This window comes from Marmota monax, unplaced genomic scaffold (assembly GCF_021218885.2).
Source record: "Marmota monax isolate L192 unplaced genomic scaffold, Marmota_monax_Labrador192_F-V1.1 WCK01_AAM20220418_F8-fsc00002, whole genome shotgun sequence".
NCBI lineage: Eukaryota > Metazoa > Chordata > Mammalia > Rodentia > Sciuridae > Marmota > Marmota monax.
In genome coordinates, this window is record NW_026693571.1 from 4612368 (window position 1) to 4636106 (window position 23739).

Sequence of the window (23739 nt, forward strand, 5' to 3'; positions counted from 1 at the left end):
GGCGGGGTAGTCACAACACCCCAATTGGAGTAGAGGCAGAGCAGAGCCTCCACCCGTGCCCGAAAGGTGGGCAGATCTGCGACCGACCAGCGGGACAGGCCCAGTGGCCTGCCGGTACGACAGACACGTCACCCCATTTGGAGTAGGGGCAGAGTAGAGCCGCCACCCGCGCCTGCAGGGTAGGCAAACCTGCAACCGACCAGCGGATCAGGCCCGGTGGCCTGCCAGCGTGGTACACTCGTCACCCCAATTGGAGTAGGGGCAGAACAGAGCCGCCGCCAGCGCCCAGAACAGGCCCAGTGACCTGCCGGCGTGGTAGCCACGAGACCCCAATTGGAATAAGGAGAGAGCAGAGCCGCCGCCCGCGCCTGCAGGAAAGATACGCAAGCAGTATGAAAAGACAAGGAAAGAAAGGACCACAAGCAATGCAGGTCAACGCAACTTTAGAAGAGGTAACAGCTGCAGCAGATGGAATGTCAGATAAAGAATTCAGGATATACATGCTTCAGATGATCTGGTGTATCAAGGAAGACATTAAACAGCAAAATCAGACAATGAAAGATCACTTCGACAATGAATTACGCAAACAAATCCAGGAAGCAAAGGATCAACTATACAGGGAGATAGAGGTTATAAAAAACAAACAAACAGAAATCCTAGAAATGCAGGAAGCAATAAACCAACTTAAAAACTCAATGGAGAATACTACCAGCAGAGTAGAACACTTAGAAGATACAACATCAGACAATGAAGACAAAGTATTTCAACTGGAAAAGAACATAGACAGCTCAGCAAGACTGTTAAGAAACCATGAGCAGAACATCCAAGAAATATGGGATAACATTAAGAGACCAAACTTAAGAGTCATTGGGATACAGGAAGGTACAGAGCTCCAAACCAAAGGAATGAGCAGTCTATTCAATGAAATAATACGAGAAAACTTCCCAGACTTGAAGAATGAGACAGAATCCCAAATCCTAGAAGCCTACAGGACGCCGAATGTGCAAAATCATAAGAGATCCACACCTAGACACATTATAATGAAGATGCCCAACATACAGAATAAGGAGAGAATTTTAAAAGCTACAAGAGAAAGGAAGCAGATTACATTTAGGGGTAAGCCAATCAGGATAACAGCTGATCTTTCAACACAGACTCTGAAAGCTAGAAGATCCTGGAATAACATATTTCAAACACTGAAAGAAAATGGGTTCCAACCAAGAATTGTGTATCCAGCGAAATTAAGCTTCAGGATGGAAGATGAAATTAAAACCTTCCACGATAAACAAAAGTTTAAAGAATTCGCAGCTAGTAAACCATCTCTTCAAAACATCCTCGGAAAAGCATTACAGGAAGAGGAAATGGAAAATAACAATGAAAACCAACAGTGGGAGGTAGGACAGTAAGAGGGGGGAAAATAATCAAAGAGGAAAACAAACCATGTTTAGTAACAGAAATAAACAAATATGGCTGGAAGAACAACCCATATCTCAATAATAACCCTAAATGTTAATGGCCTAAACTCACCAATTAAGAGACACAGGCTAGTAGAATGGATCACAAAACAAGACCCAACAATATGCTGCCTACAGGAGACGCATTTGATAGGAAAAGACATACATAGGCTGAAGGTGAAAGGTTGGGAAAAATCATATCACTCATATGGACTTCGGAAACAAGCAGGAGTGTCCATACTCATATCAAATAAAATAGATTTCAAGCCAAAGTTAATCAAAAGGGATAAAGAGGGACACTACATACTGCTTAAGGGAACCATACACCAACAAGACATAACAATCATAAATATTTATGCCCCAAACAATGGTGCAGCTATGTTCATCAAACAAACTCTTCTCAAGTTCAAGAGTCTAATAGACCACCATACCATAATCATGGGAGACTTCAACACACCTCTCTTGCCACTGGACAGATCTTCCAAACAAAAGTTGAATAAGGAAACTATAGAACTCAATAACACTATTAATAACCTAGACTTAATTGACATATATAGAGTATACCACCCAACATCAAGCAGTTACACTTTTTTCTCAGCAGCACATGGATCCTTCTCAAAAATAGATCATATATTATGTCACAGGGCAACTCTTAGACAATATAAAGGAGTAGAGATAATACCATGCATCTTATCTGATCATAATGGAATGAAACTGAAAATCAACGATAAAAGAAGGAAGGAAAAAGCATACATCACTTGGAGAATGAACAATAGGTTACTGAATGATCAATGGGTTATAGAAGACATCAAGGAGGAAATTAAAAAATTCTTAGAGATAAATGAAAACACAGACACAACATATAGGAATCTATGGGACACATTGAAAGCAGTTCTAAGAGGAAAATTCATTGCTTGGAGTTCATTCCTTAAAAAAAGAAAAAACCAACAAATAAATGATCTCATACTTCATCTCAAAATCCTTGAAAAAGAAGAGCAAAACAACAGCAAAAGAAGTAGAAGGCAAGAAATAATTAAAATCAGAGCTGAAATTAATGAAATCGAAACAAAAGAAACAATTGAAAAAATTGACAAAACTAAAAGTTGGTTCTTTGAAAAAATAAACAAAATCGACAGACCCTTAGCCATGCTAGCGAAGAGAAGAAGAGAGAGAACTCAAATTACTAGCATACGGGATGAAAAAGGCAATATCACAAGAGACACTTCAGAAATACAGAAGATAATCAAAAACTATTTTGAATCCTTATGCTCCAATAAATTAGAAGATAGTGAAGGCATCGATAAATTTCTGAAGTCATATGATCTTCCCAGATTGAGTCAGGAGGATATAGAAAACCTAAACAGACCAATATCAATTGAGGAAATAGAAGAAACCATAAAAAGACTACCAACTAAGAAAAGCCCAGGACCGGATGGGTATACAGCAGAATTTTACAAAACCTTTAAAGAAGAACTAATACCAATACTTTTCAAGCTACTTCAGGAAATAGAAAAGGAGGGAGAACTTCCAAATTCATTCTATGAGGCCAACATCACCCTGATACCTAAACCAGACAAAGACACTTCAAAGAAAGAAAACTACAGACCAATATCTCTAATGAACCTAGATGCAAAAATCCTCAATAAAATTCTGGCGAATCGGATACAAAAACATATCAAAAAAATTGTACACCATGATCAAGTAGGATTCATCCCTGGGATGCAAGGCTGGTTCAATATATGGAAATCAATAAATGTTATTCACCACATCAATAGACTTAAAAATAAGAACCATATGATCATCTCGATAGATGCGGAAAAAGCATTCGACAAAGTACAGCATCCCTTTATGTTCAAAACTCTAGAAAAACTAGGGATAACAGGAACATACCTCAATATTGTAAAAGCAATCTATGCTAAGCCTCAGGCTAGCATCATTCTGAATGGAGAAAAACTGAAGGCATTCCCTCTAAAATCTGGAACAAGACAGGGATGCCCTCTCTCTCCACTTCTCTTCAACATAGTTCTCGAAACACTGGCCCGAGCAATTAGACAGACGAAAGAAATTAAAGGCATAAAAATAGGAAAAGAAGAACTTAAATTATCACTATTTGCAGATGATATGATTCTATACCTAGCAGACCCAAAAGGCTCTACAAAGAAACTATTAGAGCTAATAAATGAATTCAGCAAAGTGGCAGGATATAAAATCAACACGCATAAATCAAAGGCATTCCTGTATATCAGGGACAAATCCTCTGAAATGGAAATGAGGACAACCACTCCATTCAAAATATCTTCAAAAAAAAATAAAATACTTGGGAATCAACCTAACAAAAGAGGTGAAAGACTTATACAATGAAAACTACAGAACCCTAAAGAGAGAAATAGAAGAAGATCTTAGAAGATGGAAAAATATACCCTGTTCATGGATAGGCAGAACTAACATCATCAAAATGGCGATATTACCAAAAGTTCTCTATAGGTTTAATGCAATGCCAATCAAAATCCCAACGGCATTTCTTGTAGAAATAGAGAAAGCAATCATGAAATTCATATGGAAAAACAAAAGACCCAGAATAGCAAAAACAATGCTAAGCAGGAAGTGTGAATCAGGCGGTATAGCGATACCAGACTTCAAACTATACTACAGAGCAATAGTAACAAAAACAGCATGGTACTGGTACCAAAACAGGCGGGTGGACCAATGGTACAGAATAGAGGACACAGAAACCAATCCACAAAACTACAACTATCTTATATTTGATAAAGGGGCTAAAAGCATGCAATGGAGGAAGGATAGCATCTTCAACAAATGGTGCTGGGAAAACTGGAAATCCATATGCAACAAAATGAAACTGAATCCCTTTCTCTCGCCATGCACAAAAGTTAATTCAAAATGTATCAAGGAGCTTGATATCAAATCAGAGACGCGCCGTCTGATAGAAGAAAAAGTTGGCTACGATCTACAGTTGGTGGTGTCGGGCTCCAAATTCCTCAATAGGACACCCATAGCACAAGAGTTAATAACTAGAATCAAGAAATGGGACTTACTCAAACTAAAAAGTTTTTTCTCAGCAAAAGAAACAATAAGAGAGGTAAATAGGGAGCCTACACCCTGGGAACAAATCTTTACTCCTCACACTTCAGATAGAGCCCTAATATCCAGAGTATACAAAGAACTCCAAAAATTAGACAATAAGAGAACAAACAACCCAATCAACAAATGGGCCAAGGACCTGAACAGACACTTCTCAGAGGAGGACATACAGTCAATCAACAAGTACATGAAAAAATGCTCACCATCTCTAGCTGTCAGAGAAATGCAAATCAAAACCACCCTAAGATACCATCTCACTCCAGTAAGATTGGCAGCCATTATGAAGTCAAACAACAACAAGTGCTGGCGAGGATGTGGGGAAAAGTGTACACTTGTACATTGCTGGTGGGACTGCAGATTGGTGCAGCCAATTTGGAAAGCAGTATGGAGATTTCTTGGAAAGCTGGGAATGGAGCCACCATTTGACCCAGCTATTCCCCTTCTTGGTCTATTCCCTGAAGACCTAAAAAGAGCATGCTACAGGGACACTGCTACATCGATGTTCATAGCAGCACAGTTCACAATAGCAAGACTGTGGAACCAACCTAGATGCCCTTCAATAGACGAATGGATAAAAAAAATGTGGCATTTATACACAATGGAGTATTACTCTGCATTAAAAAATGACAAAATCATAGAATTTACAGGGAAATGGATGGCATTAGAGCAGATTATGCTAAGTGAAGCTAGCCAATCCCTAAAAAACAAATGCCAAATGTCTTCTTTGATATAAGGAGAGTAACTAAGATCAGAGTAGGGATGAAGAGCAGGAGAAGAAGATTAACATTTAACAGGGATGAGAGGTGGGAGGGAAAGGGAGAGAGAAGGGAAATTGCATGGTAATGGAAGGAGACCCTCAGGGTTATACAGTGGAGGGGGTAGAGAGAGAGGAGGGGAGGGGAGGGGAGAGGTGGGGAGGGGGGAGGGTGGAGGATGGGAAAGGCAGCGGAGCACAACAGACACTAGTATGGCAATATGTAAATCAATGGATGTGTAACTGATGTGATTCTGCAATCTGTGTATGGGGTGAAGGTGGGAGTTCATAACCCACTTGAATCAAAGTGTGGAATATGATATGTCAAGAAATTTGTAATGTTTTGAACAACCCACAATAAAAAATTAAAAAAAAAAATCTATAATTTTTCAATATACCTAAATTGGCTTTTAGTGTATAGATCCTAGGTAGCATCCTGCGCAATGCCATATACATAGTGAATATTCAATAAATGAGTCCATGCAACTTTTCTCATTTATACTGGTTACCTTTATTACCTTCTCCCCTCAGGCTGGTCTGTGCATTAATATACTCCTGCTGCACTATTTCAGGCTGCAAGCACTGTGCTATACACCAGCAATTCTGTGCTGAAGAAGTCAGAAAAGGCCTTGGCTGCATGGAACTTATATTCTAGTGAGCAGCCAACGAGGAACAAAGAACAACCCTATCAGTAAGATTAATTCAGTTTAGGATGAGAAAATACGTTGATTTGATAGAGGCTACTATTAAGCATTCAACATTGACTTATGCATATGGATATCCAACTTGTTTATTTTTAAAGTAAAATTTCTGGTATACCAGAAATTATAAACCCAAGTGCTTGTATGTGCAATGCATGAAATAGCTAACTAATGCAAGGTATAGACGTTTTTTCAAATGTTTTTCCCTATATTTTGGCCTACCACTGGCTACCACTACATGCAGATGTCCTATTTTCAGTTGACACATTCATTATTTTTCTTTTGAATGCCAGTCTAATTCTAGAAAATACATATACCTAAAAAATGCATTCATTTATTCACTCATTCATTCAATAATCTCAAAAGTGACAGTCATCCTTCAGAGCTTGCATGAAGTAGAAAACCAAAATGCTAAGATGCAGACTCTACTTTCCACTGATGATAACCCCCTCACCCTTGGCACCTTTCTGTCCACACAGCCAGAAGTAATTTTCTCCTCCTTGGAACACTGAAGAATTTTCTGTCTTACATTCATTTCTATGTCTTACCCTCCTCACTTAGCTCTTTATGTATTTCTTTTATATATTGTCCCATTCCTCATAACCTCCCAAACTGTAAAAAACCCACAGAAGTTGCTCAGTACATTTTTATTGCATGAATGAGGAAAAGACCAAACTAAAAAAGAAACATTGTTCATTTGATATCATTTCTTATAGGTTTTAATATTGTATTTTTCACTGAATATTATGGAAAGGATATAATGGAATTACATCCTTTAATGTAATGATATGATTTTATTTGACATTTTTTCCCTCAGTGAATATACTTAATTATTAGTTAAGTTTAGGAAAACATTTAAAATACATGTTAAATTTTCATAAAGACCAACTTTCACACAGAAAATAATATGAAATATACATACTGTTAATTTCTATTTTAGGGAAAGTTTGAGAATCATGATATATACTTAGGATAAATAGGAAAGTAGAGGAATAGATAACCAAGCAATCGAAATAGCAAAAAAAAAATATTAATCCTTTTGTAGTTTGATGTAATTGCATTTGTCTGTTTTTGGTTTTGTTGCCTATATTTTGAGGTCATATATATATATATATATATATATATATATAAATATTGCTCAGATTGGTGTCATGAAGCATTTCCCCTGTTTTCTTCTAGTAGTTTCATGGTTTCTGGTCTTACAGTTGCACCTTTTATCCATTTGAGTTGATATAAAGTCTGTATCTCTTCTGCATATGGATATCCAGTTTCCCCAAAACAGTTTATTGAAAAGACTTGTTATTTCCTCAATGTGTGTTCTTGGTTCTGATCCAAAATTTGTTGGCTAATAATGTGTGAAACACTTCACATATATATATATATGTACACACACAAATATATACTCATACACACACACACACACACATATATATATACACATATATATATTTTATTTATATATATATAAATAAAAATATATACCAATATATATTTATTTTTTTTCCAGTGGTATATTTTTATCCATAACCTATATCCATAAAATATTTTGTCCATAAAATAATACTATTTATCCATAAAAAATGAGTCCCTGCCATTTGTGACAACTTGATGAAGCTGGACCACATTATGTTAAGTGAATGAACCAAACACAGATAGACAAATCCATATTATCTCACTCGTGCTGAATTTTAAAACGTTGACTGACTCAGACAAGTATTACATGTTCTTTTTCATAAGTAGAAAGTAAAAAAAAAGTCAACCTGAATATAAAATAATGATTAATAAATGTTGGGGAAGATGAGGTTTGGGAGAAGATGATGGAAAAGAGGGAAGATGGATTTAATCAGTGCATGCTGTATGTCTATGTTGAACTATCACACTGAACTCCATTAATAGGTACAATTAATACATGCTAATCAAAAATAAAATATTTTTAAAAGTTTATCTCCGGGCTGGGGATGTGGCTCAAGCGGTAGTGCGCTCGCCTGGCATGCGTGCGGCCCAGGTTCAATCCTCAGCACCACATACAAACAAAGATGTTGTGTCCGCCAAGAACTAAAAAATAAATAAATAAATATTTAAAAATTCTCTCTCTCTCTCTCTCTCTCTCTCTCTCTCTTTTAAAAAAAAAAAGTTTATCTCCTACAAATAGAGTGTAAAATACTTAACAGAAATTAGGATTGTTGTGGATTGGGGGAGATATTGGTCAAAGGACACATAATTCCATTTATATAGAAGGGATATTTTTCAAGAAATCTATTGTACAGCAAGATGATTATAGTCAATGAAAATATAACCTATTCTCAACAATTTCATTCCGTGGCTATTATGTATTATCACCACAAAATTATAACTGTGTAAAGTAATACATGTTAATTTCTCAGGTTTAAACATTCCACAGCATATATGTAATTCATAATATCATATTGTATAAGATAAAAACATATGACCTTATAATAAGGTAAGGGAAATAAATAACCAAAAAGGAAGTATAAGATTCTTAATTCAGGTTTGCACTGGAAAATTTGTTCTGTTTGCTCTTAACTCAGACCAGTTCATGTTCTAGCAGGGTAAAAGATAAACTCCAAATTTAGAATACACAATTTTAAATTATTTATTGTTTTAAATTATTTATGTCTTTGAAGAAGGGAAGTAAATAGTTTGGTTTTAGCCTTATAAACCATATTAGATATTAAAGTTGAGTTGTCAGGTAACCAATTCAATACAAGAAACTGATATTTAGAAGAGAGATTTTAAAATATAATAAAAGAAATTAGAAGATACAGATGAAAGAATTAGAAGCCACAAGATGGTCTGGTATGCAAAGATGAACCCTAACCCCCCCAGAGTTAAGTGTCTAGTGGGTAAAAGAGGATCAAAAGGATGATGAACAGAAGCAGCCATTGAGGTTAGTCAAGAAAGTGTTCCAAAGCCAAGGGAAGAAAGTGTGCAAAGGAGGAGCAAATGATCAACTTTACCAAAAGCTACTCGAGGATCAAGGAAGACAAAGACTGCAAATTGACCAATGGATTTAATAGCATGGAGGCAACTGGTGATCTTTTAATGGAATTATAGATATAAAAATCTATTAGAATATGATCAAAAGACAATGGGGAAAATTAGGTGCATACAAATACTTCAAGGCATTTTGTTAGAAAACTGAAGAGATACATAGCACATGGAAAGGATTATAGAGATAAAAGAAGGTATTTTGCAAATTGTGATAACAACATATGTGTAAGTTTTTCAGAATGGTTCAGTAGAGAGACAAAATTTGCTGATGCCAGAATCACTAGAGAAATGTTCTTAAATAGGTAAGAAAGGATGGGATCTCATGCACAGCCCAGGGCTGCCTTAGCCAAGAACATGGGAAGAAAGGAAGAATGCAGGAGTTGATGCAGAGAAACAATAGATTGGGGGGGGGGCTACTTACAGAAATTAGAATAGAATCTGAGTAATTCTGTTTCCTTTGCAAAACAAGGAGCAAATTTACTACTGAAAGTAAAGATGAGACAGGAACTGTGGATTTTTTTTTTCAATAAATGACAGTGAAATGCATTACCATTCTTATTACACATATAGAGCACGATTTTTCATATCTCTGGTTGTATACAAAGTATGTTCACAACAATTCGTGTCTTCATACATGTACTTTGGATAATGATACCCATCATATTTCACCATCATTGCTAACCCCCTGCCCCATCTAGAGTTCGTCTTTTCCTCCCATGCTCCCCTTCCCTACCCACCTATGAGTCAGTCACCTTATATAAGAGAAAATACTCATCATTTGTTCTTTTGAGATTGGCTAACTTCACTTATCTTCTCCAACTCAATCCATTTACCTGCAGATGCCATAGTTTTATTCTTTTATTGCCGAGTAATATTCCATTGTGTATATAGGCCACATTTTTTTTTATCCATTCATCTACTGAAAGGCATCTAGGTTGGTTCCACAATTTAGCTATTGTGAATTGTGCTGCTGTAAACATTGATGTGGCTGTGTGTCGCGACCCCTTGCCCGCAAGGAATACGCAACTCGAGAATCTTCTTTCAACAGTTTATTCAGGTTCCTGGATATTTCTTCTTCTTCCTCTCGGGTGCCCCTCCCAGCCTTAATAAAGCATCCCAAGCCCCAATGCAAAGCTGCCGCGTGGAACTTTCTCACAGGGTGGTGAAAAATCATGTGCCAACTTTCCCAGATAAGAAATTGTTTGTCACAGACCACAGCGGAGCCAGCGCCATCTTGTAATGGCGACCATAATCTGCAGAAACGGCAGAAGCGGCTCACCACAGCTGTGTCCCTGTAGTATGCTGTTTTTAAGTCCTTTGGGTATAGACCGAGGAGAGGGATAGCTGAGTCAAATGGCAGTTCCATTCCCAGTTTTCCAAGGGATCTCCATACTGCTTTCCATATTGGCTGCACCAATTTGCAGTCCCACCAGCAGCATATGAGTGTACATTTTCCCCCACATCCTTGCCAACACTTATTGTTATTTGTCTTCATAATAGCTGCCATTCTGACAGGAGTGAAATGAAATCTTAGAGTAGTTTTGATTTACATGTCTCTAATTGCTAGAGATGATGAACGTCTTTCCGTATATTTTTTGATTGATTACATATCCTCTTCTGAGAAGTGTCTGCTCAGGTCCTTGGCCCATTTATTGATTGGGTTATTTGTTTTTTTGGTGTTTAGCTTTTTGAGTTCTTTATGTACCTAGAGATTAGTGCTGTATCTAATGTGTGAGGAGTAAAGATTTGCTCCCAAGATATCAGCTATCTATCAACCTCATAGATTGTTTCTTTTGATGAGAAGAAACTTTTTAATTTGAGTCCATCCCATTTATTGATTATTGACTTTAATTCTTGCACTATAAGAGTCTTATTAAGGAAGTTGGGACCTAATCCAACATAATGAAGATTAGGGCCTACTTTTTCTTCTATTAGACACAGAATCTCTGGTTTAATTCCTAAGCCCTTGATCCATTTTGAGTTGACTTTTGTGCATGGTGAGAGATAGGGGCTTAATTTCATTTTGTTGCATATGGATTTCCAGTTTTCCCAGTACCATTTGTTGAAGAGGCTATCTTTTCTCCAATGTATGTTTTTGGCATCTTTGTCTAATATAAGATAATTGTAATTCTGTGGGTTTGTCTCTGTGTCCTCTATTCTGTACCATTGGTCTACCAGTCTGTTTTGGTGCCAATACCATGCTGTTTTTGTTACTATTGTTCTGTAGTATAGTTTAAGTTCTGGAATAGTGATGCCACCTGCTTCATTCTTCCTGCTAAGGATTGCTTTAGCTATTCTGGGACTCTTATTTTTCCAGATGAATTTCATGATTGCTTTTGCTATTTCTGTGAGGAATGCCATTGGGATTTTGATAAGAATTGCATTAAATCTGTACAGTTTGGTAGTATGGTCATTTTGATAATATTAATTCTGCCTATCCAAGAACAAGGTAGATCTTTCCATCTTCTAAGGTCTTCTTTGATTTCTTTCTTTAGGGTTTTTTAGTTTTAATTGTATAGATCTTTTACCTATTTTATTAAATTGATCCCAAGTATTTTATTTTATTTAGGCTATTGTAAAAGGCGTAGTTTTCCTCGTTTCCCTTTCTGAGAAGTTGTCACTGACATACAGAAATGCCTTTGATTTATGGGTGTTGATTTTATATCCTGTTACTTTGCTGAATTCATGTACTAGTTCTAGAAGTTTTCTGGTGGAGCTTTTTGGGTCTTCTGGGTATAGAATCATATCACTAGCAAATAGTGCTAATTTAAGTTCTTCTTTTCCTGTCTGTATCCATTTAATTTCTTTCATCTAATCGTTCTGGCCAGTGTTTCAAGAACTATGTTAAATAGAAGTGGTGAAAGAGGGCATCCCTGTCTTGTTCCAATTTTTAGAGGGAATGCTTTCAATTTTTCTCCATTGAGAATGATGTTGGCCTGGGGTTTAACATAGATAGTCTTTACGATGTTGAGATATGTTCCTGTTATCTTTAGTTTTTCTAGTGTTTTGAACATGAAGGGTTGCTGTTTTTGTCAAATGCTTTTTCTGTGTCTATTGAGATCATCAGGAATTGCGTTTTAGTCACCTTTTTCATTGCTGTGACTTAAAGACCGGAACCAAACACTGTAGAAGAGGAAAAGTTTATTTGAGGTCTCATGGTGTCAGAGGTCTTAATGCATAGAAGGCTGGCTCCATTCCTTGGGGTCAAGGTGAGGCAGAACATCATGGCAGAAGAGTCTGACAGGGGGAAGCAGCTCATATTATGATCAGGAATCAGAGAAAGGCTCTCCACTGTTCAGATACAAAATATATACTCCATAGCCCCTCTTCCTAATGAACTACTTCCTCCAGCCACTCTGCACTTGCCTCCAGTCACCACTCAATTAATCCAATCAGAAATTAATTCACTGACTAAAGCTATAACTAATCATTTCTCCCCAAACCTTGCACTATCTCATATGTGAGCTTTTAGAGGACACCCCACATCTAAAGTATAACAAATTGTTAGAGATCTGAGAGGAAGAGTGTGTTATGAAATATTTATTTAGGAAAACGAGTGAGGCAATAAATGAGTGAAATCAAGCAGGACTCGTGGCCAGCATTAAGGGTCTACTTCAGGTTAGTGGCTGTGACTTCAAAGTGAGACCAGTATACCAGTCCATTTGGGCTCCTAACAAAATACCTTATAATTTATAAATGACAGAAATTTACTTCTTACAGTTCTAGAAGCTGGGACTTCCAAGATCCATTCAGGAGACTCGTGTCTGATGAGAACTTGCTCTCTGCTGAAAACATGTCACCGTCTTGCTAAATCCTCACATGGAAGAAGGGGCAAGGACACTCCATCTGATTGCTTTTAATAAGAGGATCGACTCTCATGAGCTCACCACCTCCTAAGGCCCTATCTCTAATACTATCATATTGGTGATTGAGTTTCAATATTTTGAGGGGATACATTCAGAACATAGCAAACAGTATGCATCAGTTTAGATTTTTCTCTGGAATGGTTGAGGCCACAGGGTAGATTAGGCAGAATTAGAGTTTTACCAAGAGACTATGATAAAGTGAGAGGGAAGAAAATAGAATTGCACAAATGTGCAAGGAGTAATGACCATGATGGAACATGGAATTTAGACAAAAAGCCATGGAGTAAGGGACAGCAAAAAGGTAATAGAATAAATGAAACTGTTGTCTCAATAAGAGTTATTAGAAATTACGTGCTTAAAACTGTGATTTATGCCTTTCTGTTAATGGTAATGGTTAGATCTTCTAGGTCATGATCATTCATGTCACTGGGAATACAAGATTATAGGAAAAGAAGAGCTCAATAAACCAAGAGTCCAAGGCGATGAAAGAATCTTCCATGTGGATACTGAAGTAGAACTGAATAGTGTCTGACAGTAGGTCAAACACTAAACAAGAGCAGGAGAGTCTATATTCTGATAACACAGGTTTAAGGATTAGGGTTTATAGAGAAGAGAGATTGTTTAGAAGTAGTAATGAAATGCAAATGGGGTATCTACCCATTTCCAGGCCCAGTAATGTGAAAGGTATGGAATAGGACCACCCCTAAAAGAGAGCCACAGGGATTGGAGTGTCTTCAGAGTGCCAGTTTTCTGTGGCACCAAGAAGATGCAGGTTATTTTCACCAAGAGATTGAGGCAAAAGAAACTGTTTCTGACTACCTGAGGGTTCCAGAGGGCACATTCTGCTGGGGAGGAGTCAGGGATGGGAGCAGAAAGGAATGTTCAGAGCCAGAGAAGTATTAGAGTCTGAAACAAGAGGAGACCCAGATTTCATCTGATGCATGACTTAAATAGTAATAAAGGATAAAATGGAATTGAAGCTGAGCCACAGAGAAATGGAGACCTCAGTCTCATAAGGGCGGGTCTTGCCAGAAGACAGTAAAAAAAAAAAAATGTTCTTAAATGAGAGTGTTTTGAGGTTCCTGAGTTGAAAGGTAGAATATGAATAAAAATAGGGTCTTTAACTCTTGCTAGAGAATTCCATTTTGAACCACTTAAAAATTAATAGTCTGTGTAAATTTAGCCTAACTTAACTCAGCTTATGAAAGAAAAAAAAACTTGTTTAGGGAATGGTTTTTATGAGTTTTGTCAGATCTAGGCTATAGTTCCAGATATTCATAATGTTTTGTCATCTACTTCTTGAGTAAATCTGTAGCTTCACATAACTTCCTATCTCCCATGTTCCCCTTCTGTTCCCTGGAGTCTAACCTTCACTAAAAATATTTTGCTTTATCATGGTTATGGCAGGGCTTAGTACTCTAGTAAACCAAATTTCTGGTCTATGAATGAGCTTTAATTATTTAAAAATACGTTTTTAGCCAAATTGACTGTTTAGCAACAATCTTTTTGAATAAAAATTAGATAATTGCCAATTGTCTAATATCAAATTATTTAAATCTCTAAACTACTTCCCCTCTCCAATTTCTTGCATCTTTTCCCTTTCTTCTGGTCTTCTAATGGTTCCTCCTCAATTCTACTTTTTCAAAACAATTCAGTTCCAGTGTATAAGAATAGATTCCAAGTTGCTATGAGAGGCAGACAGATCCAGGATTGCAGAGTACAGTTTTTTGGGGACTTATTGATGGAAGCATGGTGCTAGGCAACACAAAGACCAGTTGAAGCCCTGAAATTTGAGTCTGAAGGAGGGGCTAATATATTGGTTGAGATAAAAATGACTTCATCCATCTCAAAATGTAACTGGTTTATCTTAAGCTAACACCAGAGTCAAGTACACTTCTGGCACCACTATCTGGCATTAACACTCCACAGACTACTCTAATGGTTTTATCTGTTTTTAGTATGCTGGGAAACCATGGAAGAAAAACTTACTAGGGTTTCTCTGAGGCAATCAGTGATCAAAATGGCTACAGTCATGTTAAGCTGAATGTACAGAGCCATTTTTGAGACTGTGATGCTGAGCGCTAGTCTATTGTCAATTTATATATGAATTCTCATCATTCTTTCCTGATGGGTATTAACAATTTCATTTACCTTCATTCACTTTTCAGTTTGTTTTGATTCAGAAATTAAAATTACATTTTAATGTCTCCTGGATTAAGATATTTCCTGTGTTTCAATTCTATTTATTATTTTTTTTCTTATAAATATTCTTGACATGAGTTCTTGCTTGTGTGTAAAGATTCCTCACAGGAAAAAAAAAATATTTAACCTCTCCTCATTCCAAAATCACCCCAAAATTATTTTTAATCATAACTAGGTAAAAATACTTTCTTAGAGACATTTAGTTTCAACAAATCTTGGTAACATCATGAAATGAGGCATGGAGCATGGGAGAGTACATCTGTTCTTTCTTGAATCTCTTCTAAGCTTTGATCTCTTCTAAGCAAGTGAAAACAACAGCTATTCTTTTAAACTCCTTTTATTCAATTGGCCTCCTAAACTCTACCCTTTTTTGCTTTAGTTATCTCATAAATTCTTTCCCCTCCTTTTTTGTTTCACTTAATATTGGATCATGATAGATTTAAGAGAAGAGTAAGGTTGTTAATAAAGAGGGAAAATCCATTCTGTTCCTTTCCTTCTTGCTTAAAATGCTGAATTTGGACTAAAGTAAAAGGAGGCTGAGTCATTGACTGTCTTTATTGTTATGCATATTTATTTTTACTTTTATTGACTGGATATTTTCCTACACTTAATAAAATCAGAAACATGTGTAGACCATATTGAAAAATAAGATTAAAAAGCATGACTTAATTGTTATACTTAATTGGGTGATATTTTACTTTTAAGTTTCCATGGTTCAGAGTCCAATATTTGAATTTTCAGGCACTGCAGTGAAAATGGGTCTTTTCTTTAGAAAGAAATTCTTAGTAGCCAGGATCAAGGTAAATACATACATACCAGGTTACAAATTGTCATGTTGTTTAAAATGCTATTATGGTGGCATAAATATTGTGTTCATTCTCTCCATGAATGGAAATTGAATTATAAGCAAAAACAGGTGAATGAGTTTAGAACTGGTAGAAATATTTATGGTTCAAATGTTTTGATTCAAATTAATTCTAATTTTTAATCACATCTTTGAATGAAAATATTAGCAATTATCCCTAACAAATGTGTATTTTTTAATCATGCATTAAATATACAAATAATATAGAATATAAAATATAATATTCTCAGCTAGGCAGGATGGGACACACCTGCAATCCCAGTGGCTCAGGAGGCTGAGGCAGAAGGCTCAAAAATTCAAAGCCAGCCTCAGCAACTTAGTGAGGCCCTGAGCAACTTAGCAAGACCCTGTCTCAAAGTGAAAAATAAATAGGGCTGGGATGCTGCTCAGTGGTTAAGAACCCCTGGGGTAGGGGAGAGGGAGGGAGGAAAGAAGGGGGGAAAGGAAAGAAAAGAGAGAGAGAAAATTCCAAGATAGAAATTTTAAAGGATGATAAATTAAAAATGGTGCTTCTAATCTGTTTTTTTTTTTTTTTCTGGTTTTTGTTTTTGTTTGTTTGTCTTGCCTTCTGCCTACTGAGGTAGATACTAGATCTCTCTACCCAGTGACTTTGACATTTACCCAAATTCTTCCCTCACATAATTACTTTTGAGGTTTAGTTCTCACAGGCTACACCCTTTTCTCTGTTCTGTGTTTATGAGGCTGCTTCTCTTACAGGGACTCTCATGGCTGTTCACACTTATTTCCTTCTTGTGATGCTTTTAATTGTTTGATATGTAAATTTGATAAATGCATCACTTCTAGAACATTTCATATTTTAGTGATTATAAAATGCAATTAATAGTACAGAATCCAACATATTAAATAAAACCACCCTGAATATGTAAGTTGATTATGAAATACTTAATAATTTTGAATTAAGTTATGAAAAATGTCTATTTTAGAATTGAAGACTATGGTAATATTTACTAATGGTGAGGGCTAACAATTATTAAATGCTTACAAAATGCCAAGTGCTTGAGTCTCTACCTGGACTCTGCCATGTTGAGTCTTGTAGGTCGTGCATTGGCCTCTGGAGCCTTGCAGGGACTCAGCCCTTCGGCATTGTTATCCCAAGCCCAGCTTTTACTACAGGCCACCCCAGCAGCGGTCCAGCCTGCCAGAGACTATGCAGCACAAACATCTCTGTTGCCAAAGGCAGGCCCAGCCACCTGGCACATCATGGCAATCATTGGTGCAGTAGTGGATGTCCAGTTTGATGAGGGATTACCACTTATCCTAAATGCCCTGGAAGTGCAAGGCACAGAGACCAGGCTGGTTTTGGAAGTGGCCCAGCATTTGGGTGAGAGCACAATAAGAACCATTGCTATGGATGGGACAGAAGGCTTGGTTAGAGGTCAGAAAATCTTAGATTCTTGTGCACCAATCAAAATTCTTGTTGGTACTGAGACCTTGGGCAGAATCATGAATGTCATTGGAGAACTAATTGATGAGAGAGTTCCAATCAAAAACAAACAGTTTTCTCCTATTCATGGTGAGACTTCTGAGTTCATTGAGATGAGTGTTGAGCAAGAAATTCTGGAGACTGGTATTTAGGTTATGGATCTGCTAGCTCCTATGCCAAGGGTGGAAAAATTGGGCTCTTTGGTGGTGCTGGAGTTGGCAAGACAGTGCTGATCATGGAGTTAATTAACAATTTTGCCAAATCCCATGGTAGTTACTCTGTATTTTCTGGTGTTGTTTAGAGGACCCGTGAAGGCAATGACTTATACCATGAAATGACTGAATCTGGTGTTATCAATTTAAAAGATGCTACCTCCAAGGTAGTGCTAGTGTATGTCAAATGAATGAACCACCTGGTGTTCATGCCTGGTCAGAGCTACTGGACTGACTGTGGCCGAATACTTCAGAGACCAAGAAGGTCAAGATGTACTGCTGTTTATTGATAACATCTTTGACTTCACCCAGGCTGGTTCAGAGGTATCTGCCTTATTGGCCAGAATCCCTTCTGCTGTAGGCTATCAGCCCACTCTGGCCACTGACATGGATACTATGCAGGAAAGAATCACCACTACCAAGAAGGGATCTATCACCTCTGTACAGGCTACATATGTTCCTGCTGATGACCTGACTGACCCTGCCCCGCCACTACCTTTGCCCATTTGGATGCTACCACCATGCTGTCCTATGAGATTGCTGAGTTGGGCATCTACCCAGTTGTGGATCCTCTAGACTCCACCTCTCACATCATGGGTCCCAACATTGTTGGCAGTGAGCATTATGATGGTGCCTCTGGAGTCAAAAGTTCCTGCAGGACTACAGATCCCTCCAGGATATCATTGCCATCCTGGGTATGCACAAATTTTTCCAAGGAAGACAAGTTGACTGTGTCCTGTGCATGGAAAATACAGCATTTCTTGTCTCAGTCATTCCAGGTTGCTGGGGTCTTCATGGGTCATAGGGAGAAGCTGGTACCCCTGAAGGAGACCATCAAAGGATTCCAAAAGATTTTGACAGGTGAATATGACCATCTCCCAGAACAAGCCTTCTATATGGAGGGACCCATTGAAGAATGTGCGGCAAAAGCTGATAATCTGGCTGAAGAGCATTCATCGTGAGAGATTCTCTTGCCAAACTTAAGCACTCATCCAGTGTATTTGCCCTCTCCTTGCCTTTAATCCTAAAAACCACAGTTTTCTGTGTAGGCCACACAAGAACCTGATTGAAGACATTATGTTCTGTTTGAAGATTATTTAAAGTTTCCAATAAAATATACACCACTCAAAAAAAAATGCCAAGTGCTTTACATATACTACAACTTTTAATTCTCAAAACAACTCAAGGTAGTAAATTCTTCATTATCATTTACATATGAGAAATCTAAAGCATAGAGAGGTCAAATTCACACTACTAATAAGTCTGGAACTAAAATTTGAACCTATACAGTCTTATACTAGAGCAGTATGGGCCAATAGAATTTTATTTAGCCAAACAGACATAAAATTATCCATCACATGGGTCATTTGACCTTTTTATATATAAAACATGTTGCACTGTTCCATGTAGGGCACTGGAAAGGAATATGAATAATTACTACAGCAAATTGCTTTCATGTAATCAAATAAAACTGATGTGTTTGAAAATTCACCAGCCAGAACCTTCTAAAATAATGTCACATTGATTCATGATATTCTGTAACTCCTTGATGCCAGTTATGACCAAATAGTATTTTCTTGTCTTTTTCAATATGTGAGTAAAATTATAAAGACAACTCTAAATATTAGTATTTCCCAATTGTGAGAATATAACAATGACTGATCAGAGTTGAATCTATCATTCTTCTAATGAATAACTACTGAACATGTCTAGTATGTTTGGAAAAAATAAAAGCATACCAATAGACTGGATGTGATAATATGATGTTACCCACAACATAATTAAACATGGAACAATAGCTAATCATGAAGGAACAATTCAAATATTTGTCATCCTCCTATTTACATTTCAAGTATAAAAATTAAGTGTTCAAATACATTTCCTCATTGATTACAAATTCTTACCAATTAAAACTATTTAAAATTAAATAATGATATCAGATTGGGCTGGTTTATAATTTCACACCAAGAATTTCAGCTCAGTATTCTTCCAACATAACCTCTTTGACAAAAGTATAAGGTTTTACTTAATCTGACAGTGGCCCTTAGGAAATGTAAATGTAAATATTTCCTGGGATTTTTCAATATCCTTTCATGTAGGACAAACCTCCGTGTCAATGAATTGGAGATGGACCACAAAGGGGAAATACCTACCCTATCCATGTCATCAAACACATTGGCTGTTATTTAAATTATTCTTATAACTACTTGAGAATTCCTTGTTTTTGTCCATTTTTGCTAAAATTTTCATCAAAGTATCCCACTCCGTGGTGGTTGTGCACCAGGTTGTTGGCATATGCCTACATTAAAAGATGAAATTTTATCATACATTTGGATTAGAAATTGCCAGGTGCCGCCTTTATTTCAGTAGTTTGCAAAAGAGAAAGCTGGATACACCGTGCTTGCAGCTTCACGATTAAGAAGAAAAGCTAAATGGATGGCATTAGAGCAGATTATGCTAAGTGAAGCTAGCCAATCCCTAAAAAACAAATGCCAAATGTCTTCTTTGATATAAGGAGAGTAACTAAGTGCCGCAGTCTGGCTGGGCACAAATCACGAGCCACTGAAGCAGGAACAAACTTTATTTTTAAACTGCAGGAAAACACTTCACACAGCTCCCGGGGAATCCTCCCGAACGCGCCAGGAGGCTTGTCCAGGAACCCCCAGCCGGAAATATCTCTCCCGGAAATCCCTCCTCCTGCACTTCCCCAACCAATGGGAACTCTCGGGGAATCCCCGGAAATCCCCACGAGAACTCCAAAATAGTGCGAGAACTCAAAAGTTGCGGCAGAGGCGGATAGTAATGCCTCGCCTGTCAATCAATACTGTTGGCAAAATGCCAGGGGCCATACAGACTCGGCCGTGGCTCTCAGCATCTCCCCCTTTTTGGTTAATTAAACAACAAGCAATGTGGCTTAGGGACCGTGCCTGTTAGGCAGTCCAATTCAACATATGGTCCTTACCCGTCATCGGATGAACTGACCTCTAGGCGTCAGCCTCCTGTTTTAGGTTGGTACCACTGCAATTGGATCATACCCGTCACTGACTACCGGTCCAGCATACAGCCATACTTGTGGATAGGCCTTTGCACCAGTGGGGGGGTGAGGTTCTTTGCCTCACCTCTGTTGGCCCCCAAATTTTAGACCATCACTAGTAGAAGGGAGGAGGATGCAAAATGCCATGACACTAAGCCAATTGAGGGCTCCTTTGAAAAATTGTACCACCGGTGACACCATCAGCAAAAATACTCCAGCACTACCACAATTCGCTGTACCAACAGATAGTTCACAATGCATACAAGTGATACATAGTCCAGGCAAGGTCTGCAAGCAATTCAAAGCAGAGGAATCTGTCAATATGTCCATTTCCTCCCAAAGTAAATCAACTCCTTAATTGAGCATTACTTGTTGAGTTATTATTCATTGATGCATCAGTTTTTACAGTTTGTTGTGATAACTATCGAAGAAGCTGTAGTTTGGTTTTATCTTTGTCTTCACCGGCACTGGGATGAAGATAGGAATTCTGGCAATGATGCTAAGAAAAAAAATTATGTAACATTCCAACAGGCACTAAGAAAACAATTTTTTGAACAATTTACATTATCCTGAACAGAATTATTAAATATAATGAGAAGGAAAGGTGAAAGTAAACAAACAGATCTGTTAACCTCCTTATTTGTTCACATATTAAAACAATTTTCAACAGCTGTTTACCCAATCTAAATTAAACCATTAAAATCACGTGAATAAAAAAATTCGGATCCATTTATTCATGAGCGCTCCTCATATATGATATATGGACATACGCACATACAGACATACAACACAAAACAGAAGTGTGCACACATAACATACAACACATAAGACAATAGTAAAGGCCTTGTAGCTTTACCTAGGTGAAATCTCCATTGCAATGCTTAAAAACTCCACAGTCAAAAAATAAAACTGATCAGAAAAACATTAACCTAGGTCTGTATGAGCTCAAAAATAAAATAGAACTTTATGATGTGGGAAAAGGCAAATAATAAAATAAATATTGAAAAAAGCATCCTGGTTAATCACTGTCGCAGATGTAAGAATAGCCAAACTGGAGTTCTGGATATCAGCTGTTATGGATTTGAGTCAAATCATCTTCCTTTTGGCCTGTAGAAATTGTTTTAGTTAATCTCTCTGGAATCCAAATCGGCTGCTGTTCTCCCTGTGGAAAAACACAAACAGAACCCGGACTCCAGACAATCACTGGGTCAGGACCTTTCCATTGTCCTGTTAGAATATCCTTCCAAAGTACCTTAGGCTTATGTACATTTTTTGGACACATATGCCTTTCCGCAGCACTAAGCCCTGAGGAATCCAAATTTAAAAAGTTTAGAGTAAAAAGGGTTATTTTAAGTTTATCTTTGGGTGACATATACCCCTTTCCAATTCCCTCTTTTTGCTTTAGTAAGTACATTTTAATAGTTTGATGAGCTCTTTCAACTATGCCTTGTCCCTGTGGATTGTATGGAATTCCTGTTATATGAGTAATGCCAAATGATGAGCAAAATTGTTTAAAAGAGGTAGAAATATAACCAGGACCATTATCTGTTTTTAACTGTTTTGGAACGCCCACAGTGGCAAAATTTTGTAAGCAATGAGCTATAACATCTTTAGTTTTTTCTCCGGAATGAAGGGAGCCCATCAAAAATCCGGAAGAAGTATCAACTGTAACATGCAAATATTTTAATTTTCCAAATTGTGGCAAGTGTGTGACATCCATCTGCCAAATATGGTTAGGTATCAGTCCTCTAGGATTGACTCCAAGATTAACTTGTGGTAAAAAGGTCACACAATTTTGACATTGTTTTATTATTTGTCTAGCTTGTTCCTTAGTTATTTTAAAACGCTTTTGTAAAGTATTAGCATTGACATGGAACCTTTTATGAAAATGTGTAGCTTCTTATAGTGTAGAGAAAATATGTATGTCATGTGTAGTTTTATCTGCTAAATCGTTGCCCAAACTAAGGGCTCCAGGCAATCCTGTATGTGCTCTGATATGTCCTATAAAGAATGGATCTTTTCTGTCCCAGATTAGACTTTGTATAGCAGAAAACAAAGAGAAAACAGTAGAGGAAGGGGAAATCCTGCCAGCATCTTCAAGGGATACTATAGCATTAACTACATACTGACTATCAGAGAATAAATTAAATACAGAATCTTTAAACATCACAAAAGCTTGTAAAACTGCATTAAGCTCTACCTTTTGAGCTGATTGTTTGGGTACTAAAAATGTAAAAGTTTGATCAGGGGTAACTACTGCTGCTGTACCATTATTTGACCCATCAGTGAATACATTTGGAGCATTCATGATAGGGGTTTTTCTTGTCATTTTTGGAAAAACTACAGGATGCGAAGACCAAAAAGACAACAAAGGATTAGATGGTAAGTGATTATCAAATGAAACATTAGATTTACACATGATTATTGCCCAAGTATTTAACTCATTAGCTAACTCATCAATTTGATCCATAGTATATGGAGTAATAATTTTATTGGGAGAAATTCCAAACACTCCCTTTGCTGCTTTTATTCCTTTGAGTATTAATTGTCCTACAGCCTCAGGATACCTAGTAAGAATAGTGTTAGGAGAATAAGATAAATGTATCCACAATAATGGACCTTCTTGCCAAAATACTCCTGTAGGAATATTTTTTGTTGGTATTACAATAAATAATAAAGGCAAAGTTATATCAATTCTATCCAAATGCATATTTTCCATATATGTTTCAATAATTTTTAATGCCTTTCTTGCTTCAGGCGTTAACATTCGGGGTGAATTTGGATCTGATGGACCTTTTAGGATATCAAATAAAGGTCCCAACTCTCCTGTTGGTATGCCTAGATAAGGCCTTATCCAATTTATGTCTCCTAATAACTTTTGAAAGTCGTTAAGTGATTTGAGTTGATCTACTCGTATTTGAATTTTTGGTGGACGGACCATGGTTGAGGATAATAGAACTCCTAAATAATTAATTGGAAAATTTAATTGTACTTTATCTATTGCTATCTCTAGAATATAATTTTTTAATAAATTTGTAAGTGTGGCATAACATTGTAGCAATGTGTTTTTATCTTTGTGTGCTAACAATACATCAT

The 23739-nt window shown here is 37.1% G+C and overlaps 1 protein-coding gene and 1 pseudogene across 1 annotated transcript in view; both read left to right on the forward strand.

Annotated features, from left to right (window-relative positions):
• The window catches only part of Arsj (arylsulfatase family member J), a 109059-nt gene that overhangs the window by 60748 nt on the left and 24572 nt on the right, over nucleotides 1-23739 (forward strand). The window lies entirely within an intron of this gene.
• LOC124102762 (ATP synthase subunit beta, mitochondrial-like) lies at nucleotides 16980-18889 on the forward strand (annotated as a pseudogene).